The sequence below is a fragment of the Labeo rohita genome, chromosome 3 (genome assembly GCF_022985175.1).
Source record: "Labeo rohita strain BAU-BD-2019 chromosome 3, IGBB_LRoh.1.0, whole genome shotgun sequence".
Classification (NCBI taxonomy): Eukaryota; Metazoa; Chordata; class Actinopteri; order Cypriniformes; family Cyprinidae; genus Labeo; species Labeo rohita.
Genome location: NC_066871.1, coordinates 50347861 through 50364103, shown reverse-complemented (window position 1 = coordinate 50364103; position 16243 = coordinate 50347861). Strand labels below are relative to the sequence as shown.

The 16243-nt window shown below is 41.7% G+C and overlaps 1 protein-coding gene and 1 long non-coding RNA gene across 2 annotated transcripts in view; both read right to left on the bottom strand.

The window, feature by feature from the left end:
- Positions 1-16243, bottom strand: part of LOC127162784 (uncharacterized) — a 569678-nt gene that overhangs the window by 511398 nt on the left and 42037 nt on the right. The window lies entirely within an intron of this gene.
- Positions 4820-5616, bottom strand: LOC127161700 (uncharacterized). The gene is made up of 3 exons (XR_007827152.1): positions 5587-5616; positions 5055-5123; positions 4820-4918 (listed from the first exon to the last, which is right to left on the bottom strand). It is a non-coding gene; the product is annotated as an uncharacterized LOC127161700 (long non-coding RNA).

Here is a 16243-nt window from a genome sequence, read left to right as displayed (position 1 = left end):
GCCTCTCAGTCAGTGTCCGAATGCCAAGTTCTCTTTCACTTAAGTTCTATTAGGTTCTGTTATTGCTACACACTTGCTCGTCGGAGGCTATTCATGTAAATGCAGTCAGTTTTGTCTTGAGTAAACCTTTACAGTTTGGAGAAATACTGATGCCTCAAAATATCTGATCTGTGCGTCAGATCTTAAAGCGACAGCAATGTAAGGGGCCGTTCACATGTCGTGCCTAAAACGTGTGGAAAACGCTAGGCTCGCCACTTTCTCCTACTTTCCAAAGCGCTCTGTAGCTTGCGCTCCTGTGGTGTCTGTTGTTGCTAAGCAACCATGACCTACTAATTTATGTAATTTATTGTAATTAATGTAACTATAAATGCATTCAAATATAAAACAGGTGTGAGTTTGCTGTGACTTATGGAAAGTATATGTAGGGCTTTATACATAGTGTGTGCCATTGTAAAGACTACGTTTATCCCTCACAGCCTCATTTTCATCCAAGAAAAAAACAATTCAAAATGTCCCCTCTAAGGTCTATCCATTTGTCATATAAAAAACAAAACACACATAGCCACAATCAGAGATCAGAGGTGCATTTTCTGCTATTCACCAAGATACCTACTGCTTTACCCTTAATTTATACATTTACTATAACAAGTCAAGTACTGCCCTATAATTTTTCACATTCTAAAACCTGTTTCACTCTGAAATATGTCACAATATATGAGTCAGCCATAACTTCTGTTACATGACTTTAAAAATCAAAATGGCAAGATCCAATAGAGGTTTGCTTCTCTTACATTTAAATTGACATTTTGTTTTTCTAGTTGCAAAGGTTAAAAACAGGGGTGTCCAAACTCGGCCCTGGTCCTTGGTTTAGCTCCAACTTGCCTCAACACACCTTCCAGGGGGTTTCTAGTATGCCTAGTAAGAGCTTGATTAGCTGGAGCTAAACCGGCCCTCCAGGACCGAGTTTGGGCACCCCTGGGTTAAAACCATGTTAAAATACTGACAAACAGTAGTGTTTCCTTGGACTCAGACTCTGCCCTTTTGGACTTGGATTTGAGTCGACTCTGCCCATTTTGGACTCAGACTCGTCTCGGACTCGATTGGTTAAAGACTCGGACTTGACTCTGACTCAACTTAGGTGGACTCGAACCCAACACTACAAGATATCACCATTTTCATACAGAAACAATAACAGCATTGTTTTCAAAAACTTGCACTTTGAAACCTTTTTTTCACTGTTGTTTGCACTGTTGTGTAAATCAACAGCTAAATAAAATGCATGAAAGTGTTTTTTGTTGTTATTGAAAATGGTGTCATGTCAACGCCACCTGAGTGTGTGAGAATTCACACCCATCAGTCCAAACTGGGTTTAGAGATCATCGGTTTTGCTTGAGTTAAGATGTCAGTTCCTCTTCTGAGTTTCTTTAATAATCTGTGAGATCTCTCAGCCAGCAATAACATGTTTACAAACCTCAACAGTGAGCTCACCACCCTCAAAATACTATAAAGTGACGTGACGATACTCGGAATTTGCACTCTGCATTTAACCCATCACAAGTGCACACACACACACACACACACCAGTGAATAGTGAACATACACATACACACGCACACACACACACACACACACACACACACATCTGAAGATAATTGAAGATGGTGCCGCACATGGCAGCCACGGTGTTTGCCTCGCCAGTGTTTGTACTGTTTTTGTTAGTTTTTCCTGTTTTTTGTCCCTCAAACACAATCAGTTTTACTAGGGATGAACTGCTAAACATTCAGCAGAACACACCTCAAAATATCCTACCGGTTTTCGATTATTCAGACGTTTTGCTAAACGTTGTAGTTGGCAGAGCGATGGCACTGATCAAACGCCTCAGGACACGCAGGGAAAGAGAGCTGGCACTCTCGTTAAGCTTCAACAGCACGGATTTCGAACAGCGCTGCCTAGCTTCCATCTGGCGAATCTCTGCTCTCTACCTAATAAAACGGAAAACTACTTTTGCTCACTCAGACAAATAAGGATTTTTCAAACTCTGCTGCTCTGTGCTTCACGGAAACCTGGCTGAATGATGCGATGCTGGATGGCGTGCTCCATCTGCCGGGCTATCAGCTGTTTAGAGCGGATGCAGAATCAATGGGGAAATCGCGTGGCGATGGGATGTGCTGTTACATCAATGAGAGGTGGTGGTGCATTGGAGACATTCAAGTTCCTAGGGTCCATCATCTCCCGGGACCTGAAGTGGGACACTCACGTCGACTCCATTGCAAAAAAAAGGCCCAACAAAAGTTGTACTTCCTTCGACAGCTGAGGAAGTTCAACCTGCCGCAGGAGCTGCTGAAACAGTTCTACTCAGCCGTCACCAAATATGTTCTTTGCACATCAATAACTGTCTGGTTTGGCTCAGCTACAAAATCAGACACCATAAAATTACAGAGAATGGTTCGGAATGGCGAGAGGATTATTGGTGCTTCTCTGCCCACCCTTCAAGAACTGTATACATCCAGAGTAAGGAAAAGGGCTCAGAAAATCACTGTGGATCCCTCACATCCATGCCATCCCCTTTTCGAACTTTTGTCATCTGGTCGGCACTACAGAGCCAGATCCCTCGGGCAATATACCTTATGAACAGTTAAATGTTCCATTTATTTATTATGTTCTGTTTATTTTCTTAAATCTAATATTGCATTTTTTGCAATGTGTGTATTTTTTTTATTCCCAACTTATTTTATTTTCTCTGTGTTGTTGTTGTCATCTCTGTGCACTGTGACACCAAAACACCAAAACAAACACCAAAACTCTGTGCCTGTGACACCAAAACAAATTCCTTGTATGCGTAAGCATACTTGGCAGTAAAGCTGTTCTGATTCTGATCTGTTCATCTATCCTTGTCATAGCAACTAAAACAACAATTACTGTTGTTGAGGTTAATTAATTTTGTATGTAACTTTTTTTTGGTTTATTAGGAGGTACGCCTCCAGGGCGGATCAGGGAGTTCAGGGAGCCATGGCGTGTCAGGGAGCTCGGGGGGCCACGGCAGAGCATACAGTCCAGGATGCCATGGCGGGTCAGGGAGCTCTGGAAGCTCGTGGTGTGAGCCGACACGACGTGGTGTGTTTCAGAGAGGGCCGGACGACGAGACATGTAATCCTCCTTGACTTCGAAATCAGAGCCATTCAAATAAAGGACTACATTCATCAGTATGATGAAAATATTAAGAAACTTTGATCACACTGGTTTTAGATAAGGACAAATCCAGAAGTATACTTTCACTGGCATGTTTTAAAGAATCTTTATCTTTGTGTGCGGTTGCTTAGACTGCAGTTAATTATTACATGACAAATGCAGATGATGAAAAATGTGTTGTATTTGTTTTATCATTGATATTTACACACACAGTTAAATACTCTGGCTGTATGTGAAATCACCCCCTATTCATATGCCGTATATAGTCCAGTTAAATGAAATCGAGTGAGCGAATTTAGACAGTGAGTGTGCTTGCTGTTTAATAATCAATTGGCACTTAGAAAAACTGGCAGATCCAGTCGCAATGAAAAGATTTATCTTTACCTAGCTTGCAAATTGATGGAAAAGTAATTTCAACATACATATAGATGTTTGACATGGGCTGTTTTATTGTTGACAAATAAAATATATTACAAACAGCTGCTGAAACAATTCAAACATCAAATGATCAATGTGTGTTATTGTGATAAACACTTACATCTTCATGTAACTTTGCCTGTTCTCATAATTAGTGCAAACTGACAGTTAATTAACCACTTGTAACAACTGGGGCTAGTTGTTTAATAAGCTTAATCTGGATCAGAATGATCTGGATTTGGAAATCCTATTTTGCTATCCATTGTCAGTTAATTTGGTCCTGGAAAAATTAGATTGGATGACAATAATCCAGATGCACACATTTTTTCAGATTACCAAATCTGGATTACTACTGCTCTACAGAGCCCCTAAAGGGACATTTTTGGACAGTTTTTAAAAAGTTTTAAAATTCCCTAGATGATTTAATGAGAATGAGAATTTGGAAATCCTATTTTGCTATCCAGGATCAGTGAATCAGATCCTGGAAAAACTGGATTGGATGACAATAATTCAGATGCACACTTTTTCAGATTACCAAATCTGGATTACAAGTGCACTTCTCTCCACCTGTAGTTGGTGTGTGGTGAGCACACTGGCACCATTGTCCTGTGGCTGCCGTCGCATCATCCAAGTGGATGCTACACACTGGTGGTGGTTGAGGAAAGATCCCCCCCCCCCCCCCCCATAAAATTGTAAAGCAATTTGGGTGTATGACAATACACAATGCTATATAAATGCCAAATAAATGTGCTCATTCGTCCATTAATTCATTTACTTGGAATCAGTATAATCATAATTTTTGGATCAAAGATTAGATTTTGTGATCTAATCCGAATTCATCATTTTTTGTTTTGAACAACACATTTTTAAGATTTGATTCAATCCGATGTCTGAAATCCAACCAGATTACTATTAAACAACCAGCCCTTGGTGATTTAATGAAAATCATCTAAGAGAGTATGTCCTCCATTTCTCCACTGTCCTCCATTTTTTTTTTTTTTAATTTGTTCAAGCCTGCAGAGCCTGAATAAATAATAAAGACACACAGACAGCTACTGTACAAAAAACATGACAACCAGAATAACCAATAACTACAAATGAATCAGAGCTTGTTTCTTAACATGTAAAATACACTGAAAGTATTTATAATGACACTTAACAGAACCATTAGGGGTGATTTATATAATATGTGGTTTCTATATAATTATTGATGGTTCTTGTTCACAGAGGCATAAAGTTGACTGCAGTTTTCCTGAGCTCCAGCTTCTGCTCCTCTGATGGAAGCGTAAGTCACTTTATCATCACAGCGAACCTGAATCAACATCACAGTTACTGTTTTAACACACAACTATTACAGCATGTTGTTTGAGCTCAATTCAAGACACCAATATAAAATAGCTGCATATAATAAAACCAATATAGGTCATGTTGAGGAAGTGTTTGCTCACCTTGTTCTTTTTGTCTCGGTTTTTCCTGTTCACAGTAACTTCAGTATAAATCACATCATCTGTCTGCTCCTAAACATCAATGAAAATAAGTTATTAAAGGCTCATCCATCACTACTGTGTGAAGTAGACTAATTATTTATCTCAGGAGCTGCAAATGTTAAAGTAAAGTATGTGTAAAACCTACAGGTTTATTGAAAATCTATTATACATGCATGAGGTTAGGATGACAGATTACATTGTAACATGACAGGAAAATCACCACAATAACTGTCAAATATACACAGATATGAAAACATTCACAAATCACTGAAGATGAATCATATTGTTCACTGGGAGCAGAATGAATGAAAAATGTTGACTGTGTCATTGGTTCCATGATATTTATTTCTATCTGTGAGCTTTAGAGCAGAAACAGTAGAAATACAGTAACTTGTCCTGATCTGATGTGACTAATAAGAGTGTGATATTTCAGAGTCAGTCGTCTGTGGAGCTCATGGACCCTAACAGCTCATGATCAACCTATAAAACTCACCACAGAGTCATCAGTCGCTCTTCTGACACCTGAAAAATAATGCCATGGGAATAGTTATGATCAAACACACAAACCAATCGATTTCTAAAAGAGTCTAACAGAATTCTAGTGCTGCAGAATAGAAACATTATTTGTGTTAACTCATTGATTTCTCATTTGATCTGTAAATATTTTGTCAGATGTTTTGAACTTTTTGTCTGTTGTACCAGAATATGATAAACTGTAAAAACTCACTGGCTCTTTTCTTCCGAATCAGCCAAAGAATCAGAGCAGGAAGGAGAACAGCGAATGAAGCGCTGACAACAATCACAATCACAAACACTGAGACGATACAGAGACACACATTCAGCATTACTGTGTTTAACAAAATATGGAAAAATAACAAACCATAAATAAAATGGTAAATGACATTTAAGAGCATAATTATTCTTATTTATCATGAAAAAAAAAGATTCAGGAGGATCAGTCAGTACTGCCACCTACTGCACTTCATCAGCATGACAGCTGACCTAAACTAAGGATCAGGCTTAGGAACGCTGATGCCAAGTGGTTAAAGAAATGGTCGTCTCGGGACATCCCTAGTTATGATTATTTTAAGAGTTACATCAAACATTATATTCATGACTTATTAAAATGTCACAGATTTCATCTGACAGATCTGACATGATGATTAAACCAGTTTGTGAGAAAAACTGCTGATGTGTGTCAGTGATGATGAACCTTGTGCAGGAGCTGCTGCTGTAGTTTGTCTTGAAGTCGTCTCAGAGTTTGATCTGCTGACTGGAATCAGTGTTGAAGTGACTGGAGCTGCAGAAGATGAACATTCAGATACATCATAATAGTGCAGAACATTAAAACTATATTTTCATCCTTGATTATGACATGCATTTTGTGTTTCATCATCACTGTTTACAGTGGCAGTTGTTTGGAAGAGAGGTGTTACAGCATTGGGTGGTTATTTTGCTGCATGTAAATCTGCGTAGCACAGTACAGTTTCTTTAGTTATATGCACCTAAAGAAACATTAAAAGCAGGCCATATGGTATATTATAATGCCCTACTATTGTGTTTGAGTCCCCTACAACAGGTTTAAATAAATCAAAATGTTCTCAGAACATACATTTAATTTTAGAATAATTTTGTTTTGAAACAATTCATTTGAAGCAGTTCTGAGCTTAATGTCTGTAAGCCCCTCTGCTCCATAAGCCTACTCTGCTCTGTTTGCTCAGCTGGCCTAATCTGTTGTGACTGATCTTTCCATATACAGTGAAAGTAAATGGAGCCCATAGCTAAAGTTTAGCTGCTAAACTGTAAACTTGTCTGCTTGTTGGCCCAAATAAAGGAGGTATTGACTTACCTTTCATGGACTAGCATTTAGTGATTCTTATATATTGTGTTCAATAAAAAAATAAAGAAATAATCAAAAAGTTGAAAATAAGGTATCAGGTAGGGTTAGAACAGGTGTAGGGTGGGCTTTATTGTCCCAATACAGAGGCATCCATTTAATAATTTGAATTAAAATTTAATTATTTAAGTTAGTATTGCATACTGTTTTATACAATACTGAGGTGCAGATAATTGCCACTATTTGCAATAAGTAGAATTAACAGCAGAAAATCCTGCTATTTTAACATATTGCAAATATAATCTATAGCTATTTGCACTTAGTGTAAATAGTAGTGTTGGGTTCGAGTCCACCTAAGTCGAGTCCGAGACGAGTCCGAGTCCAAAATGGGCCGAGTCGGACTCAAGTCCGAGTCTCAAAGGGCCGAGTCCAAGTCGAGTCCATCCGAGTCCAAGGAAACACTACTGTTTGTCAGTATCTTAACATTGTTTTAACCCAGAGGTGCCCAAACTCGGTCCTGGATGGCCAGTGTCCTCCAGATTTTAGCTCCAGACCCAATTAAACACACCTGAACCAGCTGATCAAGCTTACACTAGGCATACTAGAAACCCCCTGGCAGGTGTGTTGTGGCAAGTTGGAGCTAAACCAAGGACCAGGACCGAGTTTGGGCACCCCTGTTTTTAACCTTTACAACTAGAAAAATGCAATGTCAGTTGACATGTAAGAAAAGCAAACCTTTAGTGGATCTTGCCATTTTTATTTTTGATTTCACAACATCTTATAATTAGTGTCCTGCTCTGCTTAGCAAACTTAAAGTCATGCAACAGAAGTTATGGGTGATCTATGTAATGTGACATATTTTAGAGTAAAACAGGTTTTAGAATGTGAAAAATTATAGGGCGGGACTTGACTAAACTCATCGATGTAGTAAATGTATAAATTCTAGGGTGGGGGTAAAGGAGTAGGTATATTGGTGAATGGGACCTTAAGAGCAGAAAATGCACCTCTTTTATTTCTGATTGTGGCTGTGTGTGTTTTGGGTTGTATATGACTTTTTTTTTCTTGAATGAAAATGAGGCTGTGAGGGATAAACCTAGTTTTTACAATGGTACACACTGTGTATAAAGCCTATTTTACACCTATACTTTCCATAAGTCACAGCAAACCTGTTTTATTTTTGAATGCATTTATAGTTACATTAATTACAATTAATTACATTATATAAAAAAATAATTGATGATGGGCCATTTAATTATTAAAAATTATGCACAGCCAAGATGGTTTTGGACCCATAAAAACTGTTGCTGCAAAGATGTTAGAAAAATTATTTTTCTTTCAAGCTAGAAACTGCCACCATGTTTAAATAATAATAATTTCAATACAGAAAAAACTAATCAACTAATGTAAGTAAAACATTCTTGAGCTCAAGGCAAGTAAACACTCCAAGTATTACTTAAAAGCAAAAGTATTAATACATATATTAATCAAAAATACAAATAAAATAATATTTTTTAAAATAGAATCTTTTTAAAAATAGAATTGTAGGGTTTTTTGTACGTTTTTTTTTTATGTAGGTCTATATAAAGGCTATTACAGAAATAGACTACAGACATTTCATGAGGTAATAAATGTTAAAATAAAACACTGCAAAATCTTCACTGTATACATTAAAGATAATTCTTATTACAGTTAATAAGTGATTCAGTCAAGAACAGTGTAACGCCAAGCCAGCAGAGGGAGCCCTCAGCCTTGGACTGCCTGCATGCTCCCTCTGCTGCTTCTACTGCTACTTCCTGTTTGGCAGTATTTAAGGACTCACCATGTGCTTAGACGTTTGCGAAGTATTGCCAGTTTCACCTGCCTTACCGAGCGTTTCATTATTTACTCTGTTGGATTACCTGTTGCTGTCTTGCTTTGCTTTTGGTTATTGAGTTTACGGATTACCCTTGTCGGATTGTTTGCCTGATTGGACTGACTTCATGGTATTTGACCCACTGCCTGTGTCACTCTGCTGTTTGGATTACGTTTACGTTTTGGACTGCTTTTCCGGTTATTGACCCTCTGCCTGTTTCATCGTGTATGTTTGCTGTTGTTTGTAATAAACTTCTGCAATTGGATTCTACACCGCCTCAGCGTCCTCGTTACAGAATACTTCGCCTCCTATGAACCCAGCGGAAGTTACAAATACACGACCAACCATGGACCCAGCAGATCGTCTCATCAGTCTCCGACAAGGAAACCGTCCCATAGAGGATTATGTTACCGATTTCTGTGAACTATGTTATCAGGTGAATTTTAACGATACATCTCTCAAAGATCTTTTCCATTTTGGCTTATGTAAGGACATTTCAGATTTGATGCCACGCAATACCCCACACTGGACTCTTGAACATTACATTGATCTTGCACTCCGGTTAAGTGGCTCACCTTTCACTGTTGGGATTGCGGACGAGGGACCTCGCAATCCTGCAGCAACCACCACACCACAGCCAGCTCAAGTCACGTCCACTAAGCCAAAGCCTGTTCACGTCATGCCTGCCAAGCCAAAGCCTGCTCAAGCCACATCCACCAAGCCAAAGCCTGCTCTCGCCATGCCTGTCGCTCCAGGGCCTGCTCACGCCACGCCTGCTCACGTCATGGCCACCCATCCAGAATCTGCACCCGTCATGGCCGCCCTCCCACAACCAGTCCACAAGATGGCCGCCGTCCCTGAGCCAGTCCACAAGATGGCCGCCATCCCAGAGCCAGTCCACAAGATGGCCGCCATCCCCAAACCTGTTCACAAGATGGCTGCCATTCCAGAGCCAGTCCACAAGATGGCCGCCTTCCCCAAGCCAGTTCACAAGATGGCCGCCATCCCAGAGCCACTCCACAAGATAATCGCTGTCTCCAACCACGCCTCATGATGGCCCACGTGCTGGACTCACCCCTAATGGCTGTATGGGCAGCTCATGTCACGGCAACTACCCCTGATTCAAGTCAAGCTGCAGAGCCAAGTCAAGCTGCAGAACCAAGTCAAGCTACAGTTGCTGCTCCAGGGTCAAGTCAAGTTTCCAAGTCCAGTCAGGCTTCCAAGTCAAGTCCAGTTCCAGGGTCGAGTCCAGCTACAGAGTCCGGCCAAGCTTCAGAGCCCGGTCAAGCTTCAGAGCCCGGTCAAGCTTCAGAGCCCGGTCAAGCTACAGAGTCAAGTCAAGCCAACGCTGCTGTTCCCCATGAACCAAGCCAAGTCACAGCTGTATTCCACGAACCAAGCCAAGATACAGCTGTTATTCCCCATGAGTCAAGCCAAGATACAGCTGTTGTTTTCCATGAATCAAGCCAAGATACAGCTGTTGTTTTCCATGAGTCAAGCCAAGATACAGCTGTTGTTCTCCATGAGGCAAGCCAAGACACAGCTGTTGTTCTCCACGGGTCAAGCCAAGTCACGGCTGTGCCCCACGAGTCAAGCCAAGTCACGGCTGTGCCCCACGAGTCAAGCCAAGTCACGGCTGTGCCCCACGAGTCAAGCCAAGTCACGGCTGTGCCCCACGAGTCAAGCCAAGTCACGGCTGTGCCCCACGAGTCAAGCCAAGTCACGGCTGTGCCCCACGAGTCAAGCCAAGACACAGCTGCTGTTCTCCACGACTCAAGCCAAGATGCAGCTGTTCCCCCCCGAGTCAAGCCAAGTCACGGCTGTGCCCAACGAGTCAAGCCAAGTCACAGCTGTTCCCCCCGAGTCAAGCCATGTCGTTCCCGAGTCAAGCCATGTCGTTCCCGAGTCAAGCCATGTCGTTCCCGAGTCAAGCCATGTCGTTCCCGAGTCAAGTCACGTTGCAGCAGGTCTTCACAAGTCAAGTCAAATTGCTGCTGTCTTCCCTGAGCCAAGTCAAGTTGCGGCTGTCGTCCAGGAGCCAAGCCAAGCCACAATTGATCTTCATGAACCAAATCAAGCCACGGCAGGCCTCCCCGAGTCAAGTCCGGCCACGGCAGGCCTCCCCGAGTCAAGTCCGGCCACGGCAGGCCTCCCCGAGTCAAGACAAAAAACTATTGTCCTACCAAAACCTCACCAGGTCCCCTTTAACCTTCTCAAACCACCTCACATCTCAGCTGAAACCGCAGAGCCCACGCTCCCAAGCCACGCAGAGCCCGCGCTCCCAAGCCACGCAGAGCCCGCGCTCCCAAGCCACGCAGAGCCCGCGCTCCCAAGCCACGCAGAGCCCGCGCTCCCAAGCCACGCAGAGCCCGTGCTCTCAAGCCACGCAGAGCCCACATTCGCAAGCCATAAATCCATAACATCCACACCCACAAGGTCACCAGACACCCCATTATCTACTGTGCTGCCTGTAATGGCCGTAGCCATTTTCAGTGTGTGGGCTGCACACTGTGTACTAGAGGCCTCTTCTGTCAAAGAGTCTGCGCCAATGCCCCCAGAAGCAGCAGCTCCGGCTGCAGAACCTCCTAAAGGGGCGGCGTTTCCCCAAGGACTCTCTGCCCTTCCTGTCACGGCCATGAAGGCCATTCATGACTTCCCTGCCTCACCTGCCCAAGCATCTGCGCCCATGCGGCGTCCCAAGATGAACTCTCTGCCCGCCAGGTCGCAATCAAGAAGACCCATATGGAACTCTCTGCCTGTCATGCCACGGCCAAGAAAATCATGCATGAACACACCGCTCTGCTATGCATGTCATTAGTCCCACTGTGGATATCCCTGCTCCTGCCTGCTCTGCCTGTTCTGCCTGCCCCGCAATGGCTCCCTGTTATGCCTGCTCTGCCTGCCTTGCCATGGCTCCCTGTTATGCCTGCTCTGCCTGCCTCGCCATGGCTTCCTGTTCTACCTGCTCTACCTGCGTCGCCATGGCTCCCAGCTCTACCTGCCCCACCATGGTTCCCTACTCTGCCATTGCTCCACAGCCCTGGCCCTCCAGCACTTCACGGTCTGCTACTGCTCCATGGCCCAGGTCCTCCAGGTTTCCACTGTCTGCCTCAGCACCACGGCCCAGGACCTACAGGGTTCCACTGTCTGCCACAGCTCCACGGCCCAGGCCCTCCAGCACTTCACGGTCTGCTACTGCTCCATGGCCCAGGTCCTCCAGGTTTCCACTGTCTGCCTCAGCACCACGGCCCAGGACCTCCAGGGTTCCACTGTCTGCCACAGCTCCACGGCCCAGGTCCTCCAGTGCTTCACTGTCTGCCACTGCTCCATGGTCCAGGTCCTCCAGTGCTTCACTGTCTGTCCCTGCTCCACGATCCAGGCCCACCTGCTCTACATGGACCTGACCCTCCGTCCCACCCCCTGCTTTGCCTCTGTTCCCCCACCCACCTGGACTGTTGTTATTGTTTGTGCGCCAGGAGTCGCTCCTAGGGGGGGGGGATTCTGTAACGCCAAGCCAGCAGAGGGAGCCCTCAGCCTTGGACTGCCTGCATGCTCCCTCTGCTGCTTCTACTGCTACTTCCTGTTTGGCAGTATTTAAGGACTCACCATGTGCTTAGACGTTTGCGAAGTATTGCCAGTTTCACCTGCCTTACCGAGCATTTCATTATTTACTCTGTTGGATTACCTGTTGCTGTCTTGCTTTGCTTTTGGTTATTGAGTTTACGGATTACCCTTGTCGGATTGTTTGCCTGATTGGACTGACTTCATGGTATTTGACCCACTGCCTGTGTCACTCTGCTGTTTGGATTACGTTTACGTTTTGGACTGCTTTTCCGGTTATTGACCCTCTGCCTGTTTCATCGTGTATGTTTGCTGTTGTTTGTAATAAACTTCTGCAATTGGATTCTACACCGCCTCAGCGTCCTCGTTACAAACAGTGAGTGATTTTCTTTTTCTTTTGTTTTTGATTATTGTTTGATGTGGTCTGCTGCTGCAGGTTTACGCTGCTGTCGCTTTAAGATCTGACGTACATTTCAAATATTTTGACGCATCAGTATTTCTCCCAGCTGTTCAGGTTTACTTAAGACAAAACCGACTTCATTTACATGAATAGTCTCCAATACCAGCATGCGTGTAGCAATAACAGAACATATTAGAAGCGAAAGAGAACTCTGTATTCACACACTGACTGAGAGGCGCGTTCTGTGATCGCGCTTTGAGTGTGTGCGTGCATAAACCCGTTGGCTTTCAAGTAGCTACTGGACAAGACTTAAAAACACATGCAAATACTAAATATCACTTTCGTGATAATGCATCGAGTCAGTGACATTTCCGTCAACTGTCTCTGGACTCGGACGGACTCGGGATATTTTCAGAGTCCGAAAGGCTTGAGTCCGAGTCAAGTCAGAGTAAAAATGCATCCGAGTCCGTGACAAGTCCGAGTCGCCTAGAAATTGTACTCGAGACCGGACTCGAGTCCAAGTACCAGTCCGAGTACCCCAACTCTAGTAAACAGCATAAACGCTAAAAAAAAAAGCCATTTCCACAAAATAAACTATATTTAACAGATCCCTGGATCTGTGTGAAGTCCCTTCCTGCTTCAAACGTTTCACCATCATTCCCGTCCCAAGGAACCCTAAAAATACTGGACTTAATGACTACAGACCTGTTGCTTTAACATCTGTGGCCATAAAGTAGTTTGAAAAACTGGTTTTGGCTTATCTGAAGAACATCACTGGACCCTTACTGGACCCCCATGCAGTTTGCTTACCAAGCAAACAGGTCCGTAGATGATGCAGTAAACATGGGACTCAACTTCATCCTACAACATCTGAACAAAACAGGGACTTACGTGATCATCTTGTTCGTGGACTTCAACACCATCATTCCAACACTCCTTCAGTCCAAACTAAACTAGCTCTCTGTTCTTAACTCTTTCTGTCAATAGATCGCCAACTTTCTGATAGAAAGGCAACAGCTAGTGAGACTTGGTAAATTCACAGCTGCATCTCAGGGTTGTGTCCTCTCTAGGACTGCACATCTAAAGACCCCTCTGTCAAGCTCCTGAAGTTTGCAGATGACACTACAGTCATCGGCCTCATCAATGACGGAGATGAGTCTGCTCACAGGCAGAAGGTTAAAGAGCTGGCTGTCTGGTGCAGTCTCAACAACCTGGAGCTCAACACACTCAACACAGTAGAGAAGACAGTGAACTTCAGGAGGAACCCCCCTGCTCTCCCCCCACTTACTATCATGGACAGCACTGTAACGTCAGTGGAAACATTCAGGTTCCTGGGCACTACAACGGCCAGATGGCACGGAGTGCCATGAGCATGGAGTACCAAAACAGCCAGACATAGGAAAAGCAGCAATAAAATGTGCAATACAGCTATCCATACTTATATTTAGTATACATATATTATCGCTTTAACATATTTTCCATACATACAAATTTTCTTGTATAATTTGTATATAGCACATCTGTACATACATTATATTATCTATTGTGTATTGTCTTTCACATATTTAGTCTAATCACAGTTTATTTGTCTATTGTTTAAGTGTATTTTCATATTCCTTGTGTGTGTAAGCAGACTTGGCAATAAAGCTCTTTCTGTTTCTGAGAATTTTTAGCTATTTGCACTTAGTGTAAATTGCATATTGCTAAAAAAAAAAAACACTGTTATTTGCACTTGAGCTCACAGAACGCGTTTCTCAGTCAGTGTGCGAATGCCGAGTTCTTTTTTGCTTCTAATGGGTTCTGTTATTGCTACACACATGCTTGTCTTTGAGAATATTCATGTAAATTAAGTCGGTTCTGTCTTAAGTAAACCTGAACAGTTCGGAGAAATACTGATGCATCAAAATATTTGATCAGATCAGATGCGTCAGTTTTTAAAGTGACAGCAGCGTAAACCTGCAGCCGCCGACCACGTCATAAATATTAATCAAACAACAAAAGAAAAGAGAAAATCACTTAACTGAATCACCTATTAACTTTAATAAGAATCATATTTAATGTATACAGTGAAGATTTTGCAGTGTTTTATTTTAACATTTATTACTTCAAGTAATGTCTGTAGTCTATTTCTGTAATAGTCTTTATATAGACCTACATAAAAACAAACAAAATATATATTTTTTTAAAAAGATACTATCTTTAAAAATATGACTTCATTTGTATATTGATTAATATATTTATTTATCCTTTTATTTGTAAGTAATAGGCTTACTTGGAGTGTTGCCTTCAGTAAGCTTGAGAATGTTTTACTTTCATTAGTTGATTAGTATTTTCTGTATTGAAATTATTATTATTTTTTAAACATGGTGGCAATTGCTAGCTTGAAAGAAAAATAATTTTTCTAACATCTTTGCAGCAATAGTTTTAATGGGTCCAAAACCACCTTGGGTGTGCATAATTTTCTAGTAATACAATGGTACATCATCAAATTTTCTTTATATAATGTAATGTATTGTAATTAATGTAACTATAAATGCATTCAAAAATAAAACAGGGGTGAGTTTGCGGTGACTTATGCAAAGTATATGTAAGGCTTTATACATAGTTTGTTTCATTGTAAAGACTAGGTTTATCCCTCATAACCTCATTTACATCCAAGAAAAAAAAAAAAAAAAAAAAAAAAAAAAAAACTTATAAAACACAAAACACACACAGCCACAATCAGAAATAAAAGAGGTGCATTTTTGCTCTTAACCCTTTAATTGTCACTGTCCGCTCAGTGGGAAGTTTACTTCATCATATTACAAATAAATTCTAATCTAATCATGACAAACTATACATCGTCGGAAAGGTCTAAGACTCCTAAATAGATATTTTACCATAATTTGTGTTACAAATAATGTAGGAAAAGTAATAAATTAATGTGTCAAGAGTGTAACTTAAAAAAAAAAAAAAAAAAAATCTACATCATAACATGAGTTCTGACCTACAAAAGACTTTCTTCGTTGCCTTTTTCCCTAACATGCAATAGAAATCATATATCAGTTCAAAACTTTAAATCTCAAAATTCATCTATTGAAAGGCATTTTAAAATCAGACATTACATTAGCACGGAAAATGTACGTCGAAATCATATTACAAATGTTTTCATTCATGAATTATAAAAAATTCACTCTGGATAGTGCATTTGTATGTCTGTGTTCAAAAATGGGAGTGACAGTTAAAGGGTTAAGGTCCCATTTACCAAGATATCTACTCCTTTACCCCCACCCTTGAATTTATGCATTTACTATATCAATGAATAAATGCCCGCCCTATAATTTTTCACATTTCACATTCACTCTGAAATTTGTCAGCACAAGTCAGCCAAAACTTCTGTTACATGACTTTGAGTTTGCTAAGCAGAGCAGGACACTAATTATGAGATGTTGTGAAATCAAAAATCAAAATGGCAAGATCCACTAGAGGTTTGCTCTTCTTACATTTCAATTGACATTGCA